General features: G+C 43.7%; 1 pseudogene; it reads left to right on the top strand.

Annotated features, from left to right (window-relative positions):
* The first annotated feature begins 8,301 nt into the window (after positions 1 to 8,301).
* Positions 8,302 to 15,446, top strand: LOC105052593 (uncharacterized GPI-anchored protein At1g61900-like; annotated as a pseudogene).
* Positions 15,447 to 16,610: the final 1,164 nt, after the last annotated feature.

The raw sequence follows: 16,610 nt of genomic DNA, 5'->3' as shown, positions 1-16,610 counted from the left end.
CCAATCTGGAGAGAGCGTCGGCACGGACGTTCTCCGTCCTGGGGATGTGGGAGATCTCGAAATGCCCGAAGCGGGCCACGAGATCCTTTACCCTCTGAAGATACTTGATCATGGTCGGATCTCGCGCCTCAAAGTCGCCCTTGACCTGCCCCACGATCAGCTGAGAGTCGGAGAATGACCGGAGGCTGTCGACGCCCAGTTCCTTCGCCATCCTCAAGCCCGCGAGGAGTGCCTCGTATTCGGCTTGATTGTTGGAGGCCTTGAAGTCGAACCGGAGGGCGTATTCGATGACTACCCCATCCGAGTTCGTGAGCAGGAGCCCGGCCCCGCTTCCCTGAGCGTTGGAGGCTCCGTCGATGTGAAGTACCCAGGTGGAGATCGGGTCTGGCTCAGAGACCGAATCTCGTCCCGGGCCTTCAGCTCCCGACCTTCGGTCGGTCGTCGGGCATTCAGCGATGAAGTCGGCCAAGACCTGAGCCTTCAAGGCAGGCCTCGGTCGGTACTGAATGTCGAACTCGCTAAGCTTCATTGCCCACTTAGCGAGTCGTCCGGATGTGTCGGGTCGGCGCAGTACGGCCCTCAGGGGCTGGTTGGTGAGTACCACGATGGCGTGGGGCCTGGAAGTATGGTCGGAGCCGCTGCGCGGAGACGGTCAGGGCGAAAACCATCTTTTCCGTCTCTGAGTATCTGGCTTCGGCGTCGTGGAGCACTTTGCTGGTGTAGTAGATGGGCTGATGGGTTCGGCACTCGTTTTCCCGAACGAGCACCGAACTGATCGCCTCAGAGGATGTGGCCAAGTAGAGATACAAGGTCTCCCCGACCTGCGGCTTTACGAGCAGCGGCGGGGAAGCCAGGTACCTCTTCAGGTCTTCAAAGGCCTGTTCGCATTCATCCGACCAAGAGAAACCGTTCGCCTGGCGCAGGGTCTTGAAGAACGGGAGGCACCTTTCAGCTGATCGGGAAATGAATCGGCTAAGAGCGACGATTCTTCCGTTCAGTTGTTGGACCTCTTTCTTGGTGTTCGGATGACGCATGTCGAGGATCGCCTTTATCTTCTCAGGGTTGGCCTCGATCCCTCTCTGAGAAACGAGGAATCCGAGGAACTTCCCCGAGGTCACCCCGAAGGCGCATTTGGTCGGGTTGAGCTTCATTCGGTGTCGTCGAAGGGTGCGGAAGGTCTCCTCGAGATCCTGAACATGGTCCGGGATCTGCGTGCTCTTTACCAACATGTCGTCCACGTACACCTCCATGTTACGCCCAATCTGGTCTTTGAAGACCTTATTGACGAGTCGCTGGTAGGTGGCACCGGCATTCTTCAATCCAAAGGGCATCACCCGATAACAGTAGAGGCCCTTGGGGGTCACGAACGCGGTGTGCTCCTCATCTTCAGGCGCCATCCGGATTTGATTGTACCCGGCGAAGGCGTCCATGAAGCTGAGCAGTCGAAATCCGGACGTCGCATCCACCAGCTGGTCGATCTTCGGGAGTGGAAAGCTATCCTTCGGGCACGCTCGATTGAGGTTGGTATAGTCGATGCAGATCCTCCATTTTCCGTTGGCTTTCTTGACCATGACGACATTGGCGATCCAATCGGGATACGTGGATTCCCGAATGAAGCCTGCTTCGAGCAGCTTGTCCACTTCTTCGTCAATGGCCTTCTGCCTTTCTGGGGCGAAGGACCTTTTCTTCTGCCTCACCGGCTTCATTGTCGGGTCGATGTTGAGTCGATGAGTAATTGTTTCTGGAGGGATGCCCGACATATCTGCTGCCGACCATGCGAATATGTCGGCGTTGGCCGTTAGCAACTCCGCCAGTCGGTGGCGTTCGGTGTCGGGCAATTGAGACCCGACCCAAACTTTTCTGTCGGGATTTTCTCCTACCGGGATCGCCTCGAGCTGCTCGGCCGGCGAACCCCGCTCTTCCCCCTCCCGTTGATCCAGTTTGTCGATTGTCAGGGGATCCTTTGTCTCGTCGCTTTGGACGGAGATTTGGAAGCATCGTCGGGCGAGCTGTTGATCTCCGCGCATCTCCCCGACTCCGTTTTTGGTCGGGAATCGAACAAGGAGATGGTACGTCGAGACGATCGCCCTGAAGGCGTTCAGTCCGGGTCGCCCGAGTATGGCGTTGTAGGCCGAAGGAACTTGGACGACCGCGAAAATGAGGGAGGCTGTGCTTTGCCGTGGTTCGGTACCGACCGTCACGGGCAGGGTGATTTCTCCTTCTGTCGTGACGGTGTCTCCGGCAAAGCCGATCAAGGGCGTGGAGACCCCACTAAGTCGATCAGTCGGTAGTCGCATTCGGGAGAAGGTCGAGTAAAACAAAACATTTGTCGAACTTCCATTATCAACAAAAATTCGTTTTACATCATAATTGGCTATTGTCGCCGACACAACAACAGCGTCGTCGTGGGGAGTCTGGATGCCCCGAACGTCGTCTCCCGCGAAGGTGATTACGTCGTTCGGTCGTGGTCTTTTCGTCGGCTCTCCTCCTGCAGACGTCCCCAGGCCCAGTCGCTTGGAGATCATGTTGATGACCCCTGCCGTCGGCTGGTTAGTCGGCGCCTCTTCAGTCGGCTGGGGGCGTCGGTCGGCAGTCGGTCGGGTCGGCGGACCCTTTCGAAATTTGCCGAGATACCCCCGGCGGATGAGATTTTCGATCTCATCCTTCAACTGGATGCATCGCTCGGTGTCGTGGCCGTGGCTCCGATGGAACCGGCAGTACTTCCGATGGTCGAGGCCCTTTGCCTTCAGAGGCGGAGGCCGTCGTAGGTATTCTTCCCCTTCGATCTCCATCAAGATCTGCGCACGGGGAGCGGAGAGAGGAGTGTAGGAGTCATACCTGGGACGCACCGATCTCGGAGTCTGCCGGCGGGGTGATTTTTGGATCTGTCGGGGTGGAGAAAGTCGACTATCGGCCGAGGGCCTGCTTGGTTCGGCGGGCTTCCGACCTTTTCTTCGCTTCTCCTTCGGACCCCTGGGCTCGACCAAGCGTCGGTCGGACGCTCCTTCGTCCGCGCGCATATACTTGTATGCGCGCTCCAGCAGCTCGGCGTATGTCCGGGGGAGGGTCTTGTCCAGAGAATAAGTAAATCGGGACGACCTCAGGCCCCGCTTCATGGCCGAAACCGCCATGTCTTCGTTGAGGTCCCGGACCTCAAGCGTGGCCGCGTTGAATCGCGCCACGAAGTGTCGGAGCGTCTCGTTTTCCCCCTGCTTGAGGGAGAAAAGGCTATCCGACGTTCGCGGCGGCTTTCGGCTGGTGCTGAAATGGGCCACGAACGAGTGCTCGAGCTGCGCGAAGGAATGGATACTGCCCGATCGAAGATCGGAGTACCAAGCCCTGGCAGCCTTGCGAAGTGTAGCGGGGAAGCCGATGCAAAAAAGAGCGTCGGTTGCCCCTTGAATCGTCATGAGAGCTTTATAGCTCTCGAGGTGGTCGACTGGGTCGGTGGAGCCGTCGTATGGCTCCACGTTCGGCATTTTGAACCGACTGGGAATCGGCTCATCGAGGACCAGTCGAGAGAGAGAGGCTGGGCGGTCTGGAAGTCGACGTCGTTCGAAAACTTCTGGTCGTCCATCTGCAGTTGGGCGAGCCGGCGGTCGATCTCCTCGAACCGTCGCTCGTAGTCGTCCGCTCGTCGATGCTGAGAGACCCCAGGAGTGGAGCCTCCGGAGGATTCTGAAAGAGAGGCCGACGGTGTGCGCGGCCGCTTTTCCTTCCTCGCCCGTTCCAACGGGGAAGGAGAGGGCCGCTGAGACCGTCGGTCGTCGCGCCGTGGTCGCCCCTCCTCCTCTCCGTGGGAGCGCTGTTGAGAGCGCTCGCATGGAGGCGACAGGGGTCGGCGCGGCTGTCGGCGGCTGCTCCTGGAAGGCATAGGTCGGGCCGCCGGTTGTTGCTGGAGGCTTTTGACTGCGTCGGTCAGTACGGTCATCTGCCGTACGATGGCCGCAATTTGGGCCTCCGTGGTCACTGTAGGGTGCGGAGAGCTAGGCTCCGTCGCCGGTGGTGGTGGAGAGGCCTCTTCCCGGCGGGAAGAGCGCCTTGCCGACCCAGTGACTCTCGATCATTGAGCTCTTGTCTTTGTCATGCTGGCCCCTACCTGACGCACCAATCTGTTGCGGCCAATCGCCTCGTCGTCCGATCGCCGGGAAGCGTGCACCTGCAAAAGGAAGTCCGCACTGACCGGAGGCGGCTCCGGCGGGGACCCTCCGACGGTCAAGTCAGAGAGGTGACTGGGCAACAGTGAAATGCAGACAGAGAGCTCTGAGAAAGAGAGAGGAAGAGAGAGAGGGAGGAGCGAGCCTGCGTATGTGGGAGAGACGGGCGGATCGACCCTTTGCACTGTTGCCTTCCCCGATATATATAGTGGAGCACGGTATGGCGCCGTCATTAATGGCGCGGACAAGTGAGGAACTGTCAACTCACTGTAGGCTGTCAGAGCCGCCGTGAAAACGTCATGTCGCCGTGTAGCCGTCTAATCACCAGGGTTGACCCGGCTCTCGGCGGGACAATGCCCCTACGTAACTGTGCCGCATGTCCGTGTCAGAGCTGACAACGTCTGGCGGCCGTACGGCGGTTGGTGGAGTCGGCCGACCCAAGGTCGGTGGCCAGCAGAGTGGCGTCGGACTCCTTCGTCGGTCGGCGAGCTTCGTGTGGGTCGGCTACCGGACCTCTGGGTTTAGTCGGTCGGGAATGGACCGTGGAATGGCCGCAGTTAGCCGCTGCCAATGTCCGTTGGCCTGTCGCCCGACTCACGATCGGCCAGTCAGAGTCGTTCGTCGGGCCGTCGGTCGGTCGGTCGGGCCGCCAGCCGGTCGGGCCCTCCGATAGTCGGTCGGTTGGTCGGGCCGCCAGCCGGTCGGACCCTCCGATAGTCGGTCGGTCGGTCGGTGGGTATCCCCCAACAATATATATATAAAATATACTGTCGGAAGACTACCAAAAATGGGACATGTGTGATATCGATTTTGAAGGGTCATCTTTCTTGTTTAGTAAAAAAAAAAAAAAAAAAAAAATCCTTCCGTAGAACAAATAAATCCATCCATTTTCATGTCACGTGAAAGGTACGTGCGAAAATCCAGTCTTTTTGGCACTCCAACCCCATTCATTTGCCATCAGCCCAAAGACTTTCAACTTTCAAAAGGAGCCCGACATTGTTGGGTTTGGGCTGGTACACGGCTCTTGTTTGAACCACTTCTGCAGGGTAATGATATTGCAGATTTTGGGCTTTAACAGGAATCACACGAGTGATTTCATGGCACGGCCGGCCTCCCCGGTGTTCGTGAGACACACGGAAAAAAAATCGGAGACTTCAGAAGGGAATCACATATCTGTGACTTTGGATAGATGTTGCCATTCACGAAAGACGTCTGGATATATGCCATATGAGAATCCATGGTGTCCTCGAAGAGATCACATGCACAAGCTGAATAAATTCCTAGTTCTTTAGCATGTTAAGGTTAATGATCATGTTGCCACTGGAATTCGAGGTTAGACTGATCGAGGTCGATTGAGATGTGAGGTGATGGTATGATCGGTTTTCTTTAAAAACACAACTAAAAAGGAGATTGATGCAGTGAATCTGGAGATGTGGTTATCGGTTTAACTCGACTGCAAGGCTAACGGGAAAATGAAGTTCTCTTGTAGGAGTTTTTTTTTTTGGTGAAGTGCCCTCCAACACTCAAATCATCCGAATTTAGAGAATAGTAGAAGAAAAATAGAGTGTGTGAAGTAGGTGGCAAGAGTCGAGTCAAATGAGACTTACCTGAGGATCTCCCATCTCTCTCTATTTACAGGGGATGATAGGACTGTGGACCAACCATCTGATAGCAGCTTCCATCATGCAATAATTACTTGATAATGGGTTCCCACGTCGGAGAGTTGTTATAACGTTTGGATTGTGCAATCATGGTTAAGGGGTCGCATCCGCTGCCAAGATTGTGGCATTAACGTAGTTGTTCCTTTAGCTGGTAATGATTCAAGATGTACGAGATTGGATGACACTTGGATTACGTCACTTTGATTAATTTCGAAGTCAGGCGGGCAAATATTCGCTATATTAGATCATAACAAGTTTTTTTGTTCTGGTTTCTCAAAATATCCTCCATTTCCACGCACCATGTTTCATTTGAAGAATTGGGACAGCTATGGCTGGATGAGTTACATGTGGATCATGGTAGGAGATTGACAAGGTTGCCGAGATAAATTGGTGATTTGATGGAACAACATTATAAGTTACTAGATGGTACAATGGGTGAGATGTTTAGGACGCTAAAACCAAATTCAAGGTAGTAATATGGGGTTGAATTAAGAGTGGCAATGCATTTGGTCAGGCCAGGTTCAAATTGGCTTGAAGTGGGTTCGAGTTGGTTTCAAGCTTGCTCATCTCTGACCCAAGTCTAAAAATTGCTATCCTGAACTTGTTTATTTCAAGTAAGTGTGTGTAGGTTGATAGGTTTGGAGCAAGTAAGGGTGGCCAAGGTCAAGTGCGGGTTAGGTTGAAGCAAGTTTGGATGATAAACTTCCAACACATACACCCTCATTTATAATTGAGCTGGTTTTGGCTAGACCTAATTCCAACCCAAATTTAAAAAAAGCAACTTGAAACCTGTTACCATCTAATGATCAACCTATGGACTAAGTGTATGATTAGACAATATGCTTAAGATTTTCACTGTTTTGCTTTATTTGGATTCAAATTCGTAATTCAAAATATGCTATTTCTTAACAAATAGGTTTCAAAATTGTGGTAGTATCGAAAAATTAGATACCACAATTTATCCTAATTTATAAAATACATGTTCACAAACCGATTTAGGTTTCCCAAGATATATAATGTACATACAGTAGAAATATTTTTAAGAGATGAACTACATTAAGGGTTGAAACTAGATTGGATACGGATCAGATACTAGCATATCTATATCTATATCCATATTTGTTTTATCTAATAAATATAAATATGGATATGGATATTATTTAGATATAAAAATTTATATTCATATTTATTTTAAACGGATACAGATACTATTTACATACTGAAAGTATGGATATAATGATAAATAAAACTTAGATAATTAATATTTATGACTATAGAATCAAAGATATTAGTAAATAAATGATAAATTAAGTTAATAATATATTTATATAATTATATATTTTTTTAAAAAAAATTAATGAGTATTATATAAAATTATATAGAATTATATGTAGATTCAAACATTCGAATATGGATCAAATAATTATCTATTTATATCTATATCTATTTTTTTTTATGGATATGGATACGGATACAGATACGGATTATAGTTGGATCTTCAAATTTTTGTCTATATCCGGATTGATTCGAATATAAAAATGAATCCGAATAGATAATATCCATATCACTTTCATCTCCAACTATATTAGACAGCTTACTAACTTTAGAAATCAGTTAAGTAAATCCCTCATATAAAATATTTGATATAATGGTACACAATCCAAGTTCTGTCTTGAAAGTCAGGCTAAAACTAGTTTTAGGCCAAACTTGATTGGACTCATCTTCGATCATGCCCGGATGTTCTATGGAGAATGGATCTGCATTTTAACATCAGAGAGACATGCAGCAGGAGACTGAGATTTATTTGATAGGATTTATATATAAATATTATTGTATTATATGAGGATTTTGGTAGGACTCCAAAGTCCCTTTTAGTCATTTTTATTATTGACTTTTTTTCTAATCGCCCATTTTAAGATGGACGGCATTGATGTATTTATCAGCAACTAATTTTAATTGGTCATATGTATAGCTAGTGTAATAAATAACTTAAATTTTAAGTACAATCCCGAAATCAAAAAGTTAATAGGATATTTTGAAAGTTGTGCCCCTTCTTCCTCTATCCTGATGGACCACCTCTCTTTTCCACTAGGTTTAGATCTGTGGCGGAGAGGCGAGTGGTGGAGGAGAAGGAAGAGGGCGGTGGGCCCTAGCAGCGGAAGGGAAAAAAAGGTGTGGAAGTAAACGGCTGCGAGAGAGGAAGAAGGAGGCAACATGTGGTTGCGGGAAGGCAAGCGACACAGATGGTGTACTTGAGTGGCGAAAGAAAAAAGAGGGTCGAGAAATGAGCAACGGCGGGCTCGAGTGAAAGAGGAGGAGAAACAAGTGGGGTGGTGTGTGGTTGTGGAAAGGCTTAGTGATAGAGGTGGAGGAAGAGTGCCGGGGGCTCGAGTGATGGAAGGAGAAAGGGGGTGGGAAAGCGAGCGATGGTAGTGGAGAGATAAGTAGCGGAGCAGAAGGAAGAAGTGACGCAGCATGTGGCTATGGAAAGGCGAGTAGTGGAGGCGAAGGAAGAAGGGGGTGATAGGCCCGAGCAGAGAAAGGGGAAAGGTGGTGGAGAGGTGAGCTGTAGCGGTGAGGAGGCGGGCGGCGGGCGGCGGCAAAAAACTATGGAAAAAAAGATTAAAAAATAATAAAATATTATTTTTTAAAAATAAAATATAAAAAATTATAGTATAATATTTTAAATATTTTTTATAATAAAATATTATTAAAAATGTATCATTTCTAACACCATTATATTAATTTGGATTGGGGTCGGCAAGTAGGTTCCGGCATTTTTTTCAAATTAGTGCTCGCATCAAACATTAATATTACTGCACGAAACGAAACAAACTTACGTGCAATATCTGATAATACCAACTTGGACAAGGGTTATATGTCAGAGCGTATATTCTCTAAAGCTGATTTGCCGATATCGCTAAAAATTTCATAGAACCATTTTGACAGAAAAACCCCTATACAAACTTATATTCGCAAATCTTATTCCGTCTGCTCTCTCGTGCTTTGTTCCTCATCCCTCGCTGCCCTTCTCCTCCTCTTTTGAGGGTCCGTCCCCCATCTTTTCCTCCTTTTCAAGGTTTTTCCCTTCTCCCCGCTTCGCTTCCTCTGGATCTCTTCAAATTTTCCTTACTCTTTGTTTTCTTTTTGATTTCTTGGTTTAGCAAGGTGGGAGTTGGAATATTTTTACGGCATTCTGAATTAAAGCTCCCAATTTGAGTTTTGGGTTGTGTTGTGGTGTAGAGAGGGTCTCTTTCTCTTCAAATTTTTCTTGCTCTTTGTTTTCTTTTTGATTTCTTGGTTTAGCAAGGTGGGAGTTGGAATATTTTTACGGCATTTTGAATTAAAGCTCCCAATTTGAGTTTTGGGTTGTGTTGTGGTGTAGAGAGGGTCTCTTTAGTCTATTTTGACTCATGACCATCTTTAAGCTTCAGTGAGTTTTAAGTTTCAATGTGCTTTAATCATTTAGAACCTCACGATTTTATCTTTTAAAAAGTACTTCACATGAAAAAAAAAATTTTCCTCCTTATAAGTATGAGTCCTTTTTGACTCACAATCGATGTGGGACTATTGATGCCCTCCATGTTATTAGAACGGCAATAGATTGCGGTGTAGCGGTAAACTTTCTTGGTTTATGATTTCGAAAAGGGTTTTTAATTTATTTTGTTGTTTAAGGAAGTTGTCGTGATTTTCTGGTGGAGGTTGGAATTTCTTTCGCAAATTGTGGCGCAAAATTTGGTTCTTGGGAAGAGCTCTTGTTTTTGTGAACTTTCTTGAAGCAAGGTTTAGGCATCGGATTTGTCTTGTCTACCCTCCGACCCCCCCGGGTGGGTGATATTCAAAATCGGTTCTTGCGGAGAGTTCTTGTTTCTGTGAATTTTCTTGATGCTAGGCTTAGGGCTTGGATGATTCTTTCCCTCCCGGATTTTTTTTTTTATTTTTTTTTTGAATGTCAAGACTAATCAGTGGTTTATTGACTTTCTTGATGTTTTTCTGTGGTTTGTATTGCTATTTTCGTGGAACTGGTTCTTTGCGAAAGGTTCTTCTGCCTGTACTTATTGTCACCTTTCTTCCTCGTTTTAGATGATGTGTCGTGGTTTTGCTTTTTATCCAGCTATGTCGATATAAAATGTGATGTAATGGAATGTTTGAATTTTCTATTTTTAAACTATTAGCGGTCTCTTTGCTTTCTCGATGAACCTGTAGCTGATTCACCAATTCAGTATATTGTTCGGGATAAGGTGCGTGGCAATGTCTGAATTTCTGCCCTAGTCTTCATTTGCAATAAGCCCACATGCTACTGTGGGAACTTTTATAGATTTTCATTGGCTTTTAACCGATGTTTTCCTGGACTTAGAATTATGGATTACAGTTTGAATCAACTAAAAGCTGTTGATGTTTGAGCAAGGATGCAACAGATCAGGTCTTTGAAGTACTAAAACTATGAACGAAGAGAAAAATAATGGAGTACGGGCAAAAACAATGCAGTTCACATTTAGGCCCTTTTATAAAGGGATCAGACAAGCAAATTTGCTGGTTTTTGACTGGTTCTGCAAAACCAATCCATTTCATGAAAAACATTGAACATTTGATTGGCAGGATCATGCCAAAAACCTTGCTTTGCACCTATCTTAGAAAATATTATGGAATTATAAGTGTATATGTAATACACATCGTACACCATACTAATTTGATCCAACTGATGAAATGTAGGTCTGCTAATATACGTATGCTGTTAGTTTGGTGGCACAATTTCAATATTTGACATTTAATTCTGAAACTTTATTTTAATGTATTTTGGTTTTTAACTTGAACTTTTTAAAAAAAAAAAAAATCACGTTCTTGCTGCCTTTTCCATCTTTATATGTGGAAGACTTAAAAGACAACCCTTGGTCCACCTCATTTTACTGAATTTTAACATTTATTTGACATGCTCCTATTAGGCGTTGTGTTCTAATGTTGCAAAACGTTTTGCTCCTCTGTGTGTGTGTGTGTGTGTGTGTGTTCTCATATAACCAATCTGTCTGCTTGATATTCAGGTTTGCAAGAATTCTGCTGCAAATTGGATGATGTAATAGTTGGTGACTTTCCACTGCATCAGACGGACACTGAGCTGACGGAAAACAAGAACATTTTGATGCCTGACACTTCCCTGAACTGTACTCAACCATAAATTCGTCTTCTTGCACCTTTGCCGATGACACCATTTTTCAACAATTGCACACCAAAGCGATCAGTTTTTGCAGCTTAATGTTATGTTGTATCAAAGGCTGAACAAATAATTCATAAAGCTGCATGAACTGCATTCCATGGTACTTCTTTCTTGTGGGACAATGTATATTAGACTTCTCTGCTGTTGACAGCTTGATAAGCACAACTGCTGTTGATTGCTTGGCCTCATGTGCTCCTTTATTGGTCAACATAATCTGCTATCCCCAGTCTCAGGCCATGCTGGTCATTCTCATAGGGCGATCAAATAAAAACACAGGAATGCTTGCCTTGGATTCTACTCATGGAAAATGTTGCCTAGCAGATTTTCGAACAGATCTTAAAAAGTCGGGTTGCCAGTGATGGACTTCAACAAATTGGCTCAATCCACCAATCGAGCCTCACTGAAGTTTCTTGCCCTGTCAATGATATCAGTGAGTATGAGAGTGGTATCAACTCCTTTAAGCTGCTGGTTGCCTGTGGGAAAGTTGATGCTGTGAATGAGAATGTAACAATGTTGCAGCCAAATATGTCAAAATGTTATATGTGAAGCTGCCAGGAAGATTGCTTTGAGTTGGTGGCTTGGCAAGTATGGATATTACTGATGACTTGCTTGAGCACCATTGTAGAATTGATGGTTGCAGAAGTATTGTCCTGTGATGGTTATATGGTAGACTTGCTTCATTATCTACAAAGCATGTACTTAGATGGATATCCAATTGCAATGTTAATGAAGGTAGCTGGAAAAGAAACCTTTATCTGTGGTGCTATTCTAAAATATAGTGCTTGGGAAATCTTTAATTAGCTCAGTACTAGTTGCATTTAATGTGCTTCATGATATGCATCTATTACTTTTGATTGTCATTTTGGTTTTTTTTTTTTTTTTTGTTAATTTATTTTTTATTTTTATAGTCTTCTCAGTTGGTGTCAAGTGGATTAACTAGATTGATCTTAGAGGAATTGCCCAAGTTGTAATTAGATAACATTAAGACAACTGCCTCAAAGGTAGTACAAGATGGTCATATGGTTGACTTAAAATGTTTGAAAAATTATGTAAAGATCATAGTTCACTGTATTCAAACCATTCTATAGCCTATTTTCTTCATAAATTGGATGGTTGCTACTAATTGATATAAGTATTATTTCATTAATTCATAATATAAACACTACTGGCTATATGAATCTTGATTTGTCATCTGCTCCTACGAAGGGTATATCAAAGCTTGCTAAAAGAAGGGTGGCCTACTTCACGAGGCTCCCATCATTGTTGGATCTAGAGAGAGTCAGATGTATGCAGCCTTACCCTGCATGCAGAGAGAACTAATATTTAGTTGATTTTTATGATTCTTTTTAGACTAATAAACTTATTAGGAAATCCTAATTTAGATCTATGAATAATTAAGCATAAGTCAAAAACTGACCAACTTTCTCCCATTTTAGACTTAGATCATGTTACTAGGAGATTCCTCTTCTTCTTTTTCTTTCTTTCTTTCTTTTTTTCTTTTTCGTTTTATAGTTTAAGGAGAAGTTAGACAAAAGGTCTAACTGGTGCAACTAGTGGATTCTTTTAGTACCACTTTGCACTTGTTGGCATGTGGCTTGGTGATAAAATAGCCGTAAGCAGAACGACTAATCATTCATACAACCTAAGAAGCACTGATACGGCAAAATGGTTGTCGTACCCGTGTTGGATATGTTTTCGATATGAAAACATCGGGGGATATGATCTGCATGTCCAGCTATTTTTCCTCTCTTTTCTGATTTTTTAGTATTGGATACGGCTTGGTATTGAAACATAGATGTTTTTATGTTAATCTTTTAGGATTTTTGCTTATAATGACTGTGCATTAATGATGCTTACGTTTCCAACATAGGTGCTCTTAAGTTATAATTTATATTTGTATGTTAAATTTATCTTGAGTATTCATGCTTTTATATTAATATTATATTAATTTTATATTTTTTAATATATTGTATCCTAGTATCGTATCTTACATTTTTAAGAATTTATCGTATCTCCGTATCCATATCATATTGTACCCATGTCTTATATCGTATTTGTGCTTCCTAGCATACAACAATCATGTATCTTATGTCACACATGAAAACAATGGTTTATTAATAAGCATACACTTGTTTGAATACCTCTCTCTCTCTCTCTCTTTGTGTGTGTGTGTGTGTGTGTGTGTGTGTCATTGCATACAAGATTCAGCGTGTCCTCACTTTTAAACCTTCTAAACAGGTTGAATAAAGGCAATCTTATCGCAATGATTTAAATATCATGATTGATCAGTTATTCTTCTTTATCCACTCCCAAGTTATATAACATTATCTTATGAATGACAATTTGTATCTAGCATTTCTTTTTTCATATTTGTCTGGCTGACATATTATTGGGTACTTTGTTTTGTGGAATTTGTGCCTTCAGTACTGCCTTGTCGCACTTGAGAAAACTATTTCAGGTGATACTGGACTTGCCATGAACCTGTAGAATGCTTAGTTGTACTGCTAAACTTTTCCAATTTGAGTTAAATTTATACTTGTATATGGTGCTTACTGTATTACAATTTTCGATCTCGACCACTTCTTATTCTGTTGGTTTTTGCATATTATTCCATTAACTGCTTCTCTATTGTATTTTAAGAATATTGGGATCTCACCTTTATTGTGTTTCTTTTCATTTATCTTCATATAATATGGAATATATTTATTCAGCTTCAATAATCTCACCAATAATTGTGTTTATTGCTGCAGCATGTCCTTTAGTTTTTCCAGATACCATAAAAGTTGCAGAGTATTGTGGGAACAGGATCAAGAATAATTTTGTATCTCACTTGCATAAGCAAAGTTTCATAACCAATTTACCTGCATTGGATTTTGCTTCATTGCTTGGTCTGAAGTTGCAAAAAATGAATGTTACCACAAACATCTATAGTTTCTGTCGGATAACTCTCAAAGATTTTTCCCTACGAGGTCAGTTGTAAGAAACCTTCAGCTACCATGCTGGAAGCTGATTTTCCTAAGTAGCATATCCAACATGAAAAGTGGTGATATAAGAAACTGCTAAATGTTGCACATCTGGATTATTTTTCTGCTTCACTTATTTGACGTACTAATGCAAATTTATGTTGTTTTTGTGTGGCTGTGATCATTTGGTCAAATAGTGAACCATTTGGATCTCAAGGTATTATTTATAGCTAAACCCTAATAATGCTTTTTCTCTTTTCCCTCCAATATGTATCGTGATCTAGTGATTCACTTGTCAAGAACTTAGCTATTGTTAATATTAGATAGCAATTTTAGCATTACTCTTGTTGGGAAATACCGACCGACTCCGCTCACGCCGGCTTATGATCGGGCATACCCGACCGACCGACCGACCGATCGACCGGACGTCATTACCGACCGATTAACGGCTCTCTATCGACTGAAGATATGTCGGTCGGACAGACCTTTTCCACTCTTCCGACCGACTGAACCAGGAAGTTTGATGGCCGACTCTCGCAACATGCCCGGCTGACCGTCAAAGGGACCCGAATCTCCACCCGACGCCACACAGCTGGCCACCAACTTAGGATCGGTCAACTCCTCCGATCGCCGTACTGTTGCCAGAGACTGTCAGCCCTGACAGCAGCACGCAGCATTGCCGCCTAAGGGCATTATCCCACCTAGGGCATTGTCAACCCTAGCGATTGGACAGCCCCACGGCGATGTGACACTTTCACGGCGACTCTGACAGTCTACGGTGAGTTGACAATTCCTCACTTGTCTGCGCCATTAATGACGGCGCCATACTACGCTCCACTATATATATCGGGGAAGGCTACAGTGCAAGGGGCCGAAAAAAGACAACAGGCTTGCTCCCTCTCTCCTTCTCTCTCTCGATTGAGCTCTCTATCTTCATTTTACTGTTGTCCAGTCACCTCTCTGACTTGACCGTCGGAGGGTCCCCGCCGGAGCCGCCTCCGATCAGTGTGGACTTCCTTTTTGCAGGCGCTCGTTCCCGACGACCAGACGACGAGGGGATTGACCGCAACAACTCTAATGCATGAAATGATTCAGCTGTTAACTGAGGACATGAATGGTGATTAGTGCTGCTTAACTAGATTAATTTATATGTTGCTTTTGTTCCCTTTTTGCTGATTAAGCTGGATCGAGTACTTACACTTTACCAATGTGCATATGGCCTTTGAACTATTGGAAAGCAGAGACTGAGGGAACTTTTCTTTTGTCTGAGGAAACACCTTTTCTTTTGTCTGTATGTGGTGAATACCGGAAAACTTGTAGAGTGACTGTGTTTATCGCCACAAATAAACTGCCTTTGAACTGCCTAGGCTTGGCTCATTATATGAAAGGGGTATTAGAACTTGACTGGAGCTTAATAGCAAATGTTAACCTTGACTCTTTCTTGATTGAATGAGCCTGAGCATCCTAGAGTCTTCAGACTAGGCTCCTAACATAGTTGAGCACTGCAGCTTTGCTTGTTTAACAATTGTACATGCTCCACCCGAGCCTGTTATCAATCCCAGCCTGAGCTTTTCATGAACATGTTTGTTCATCTGCAACTGTAACTGTGCATCTAAAACTAAAACCTAAAATAGCATCTAAAATTAAAATCTAAAATACTTTAACATGAAAAATTGGTTCATTTGCAGCCATGATCATTTATCTAAAATCATTTCTTTTTTTTTAAAAAAAACTAATGATATGAACTATTGCACGTCCATCTGTTATCCACTAAGACTGAAAACAATATGTTCCCTTTTCCTTTTAACTTTCATGCTCCCGAGACAGTCATATAGTGGAGATAACTGAATAAACCTTTTTAAAATCTAATATTTAGGAAATGCTCTGCTGGAAATCTTTCATACTCCTTTTAGAGTAGTTATGTGAACTAATTGTAATGGTTACTTTCCCATTTCAAGAAATATACTTATTGTTTAATAAACATTGGTAGAGCTTTCCACTAGAATAAAAAGAAGCACTGATTTTCTTTGGTGGTTATTTGACATTTTAATTTTGAGCTTGAACTTTCTATTCAGCATAAGGTTGTTACTTTGCTTTAAAGCTTATCATAGATAGAGGCAAAACAGCCATTTTGTATAGATCATCTTCTATCTATTGAAATAAATTAAATAATGCTTTTTGCCTATCAAGTAATGCAGATAGCATAAACTAAAGCTTTTAGGTAAATCCTAGATATGCTTCATTTTGAAGGATAAAGTTCTTTATCATGAAGTTATATGTACATAATGTTGATTCCGCTTGCTAAATATATATTACTTTGTTCTTGCAATTTTTGCTCTAGAAGCTGGATGCCTCCTTCCAAGCTTGTCATTGGATGCAATGTTTGACACTTTTTCTGGAGTCAGGTTCACATGTAATCTGAACGACAATATTGCAGCTCCTTGGCCCTCTGCACTAAAGCTCCACCCTCTTCCTTTTCCCCTATTATCTTTGCTTTGATTTGTGAAATGTGCACCAAAATATGCAGTTTTGATACAAAAATGATTTTCTTATATTTGTTACATTTGGGGTGGTAAGTAAAGAGTTTATTTGGGAACATCAGATGCAATTTTAAAAT

The sequence above is a fragment of the Elaeis guineensis genome, chromosome 2 (assembly GCF_000442705.2).
Source record: "Elaeis guineensis isolate ETL-2024a chromosome 2, EG11, whole genome shotgun sequence".
In the NCBI taxonomy this organism is placed as follows: Eukaryota; Viridiplantae; Streptophyta; class Magnoliopsida; order Arecales; family Arecaceae; genus Elaeis; species Elaeis guineensis.
The sequence above is the reverse complement of the archived record's forward strand: the minus strand, read 5'-3'. Positions and strand labels throughout refer to the sequence as shown.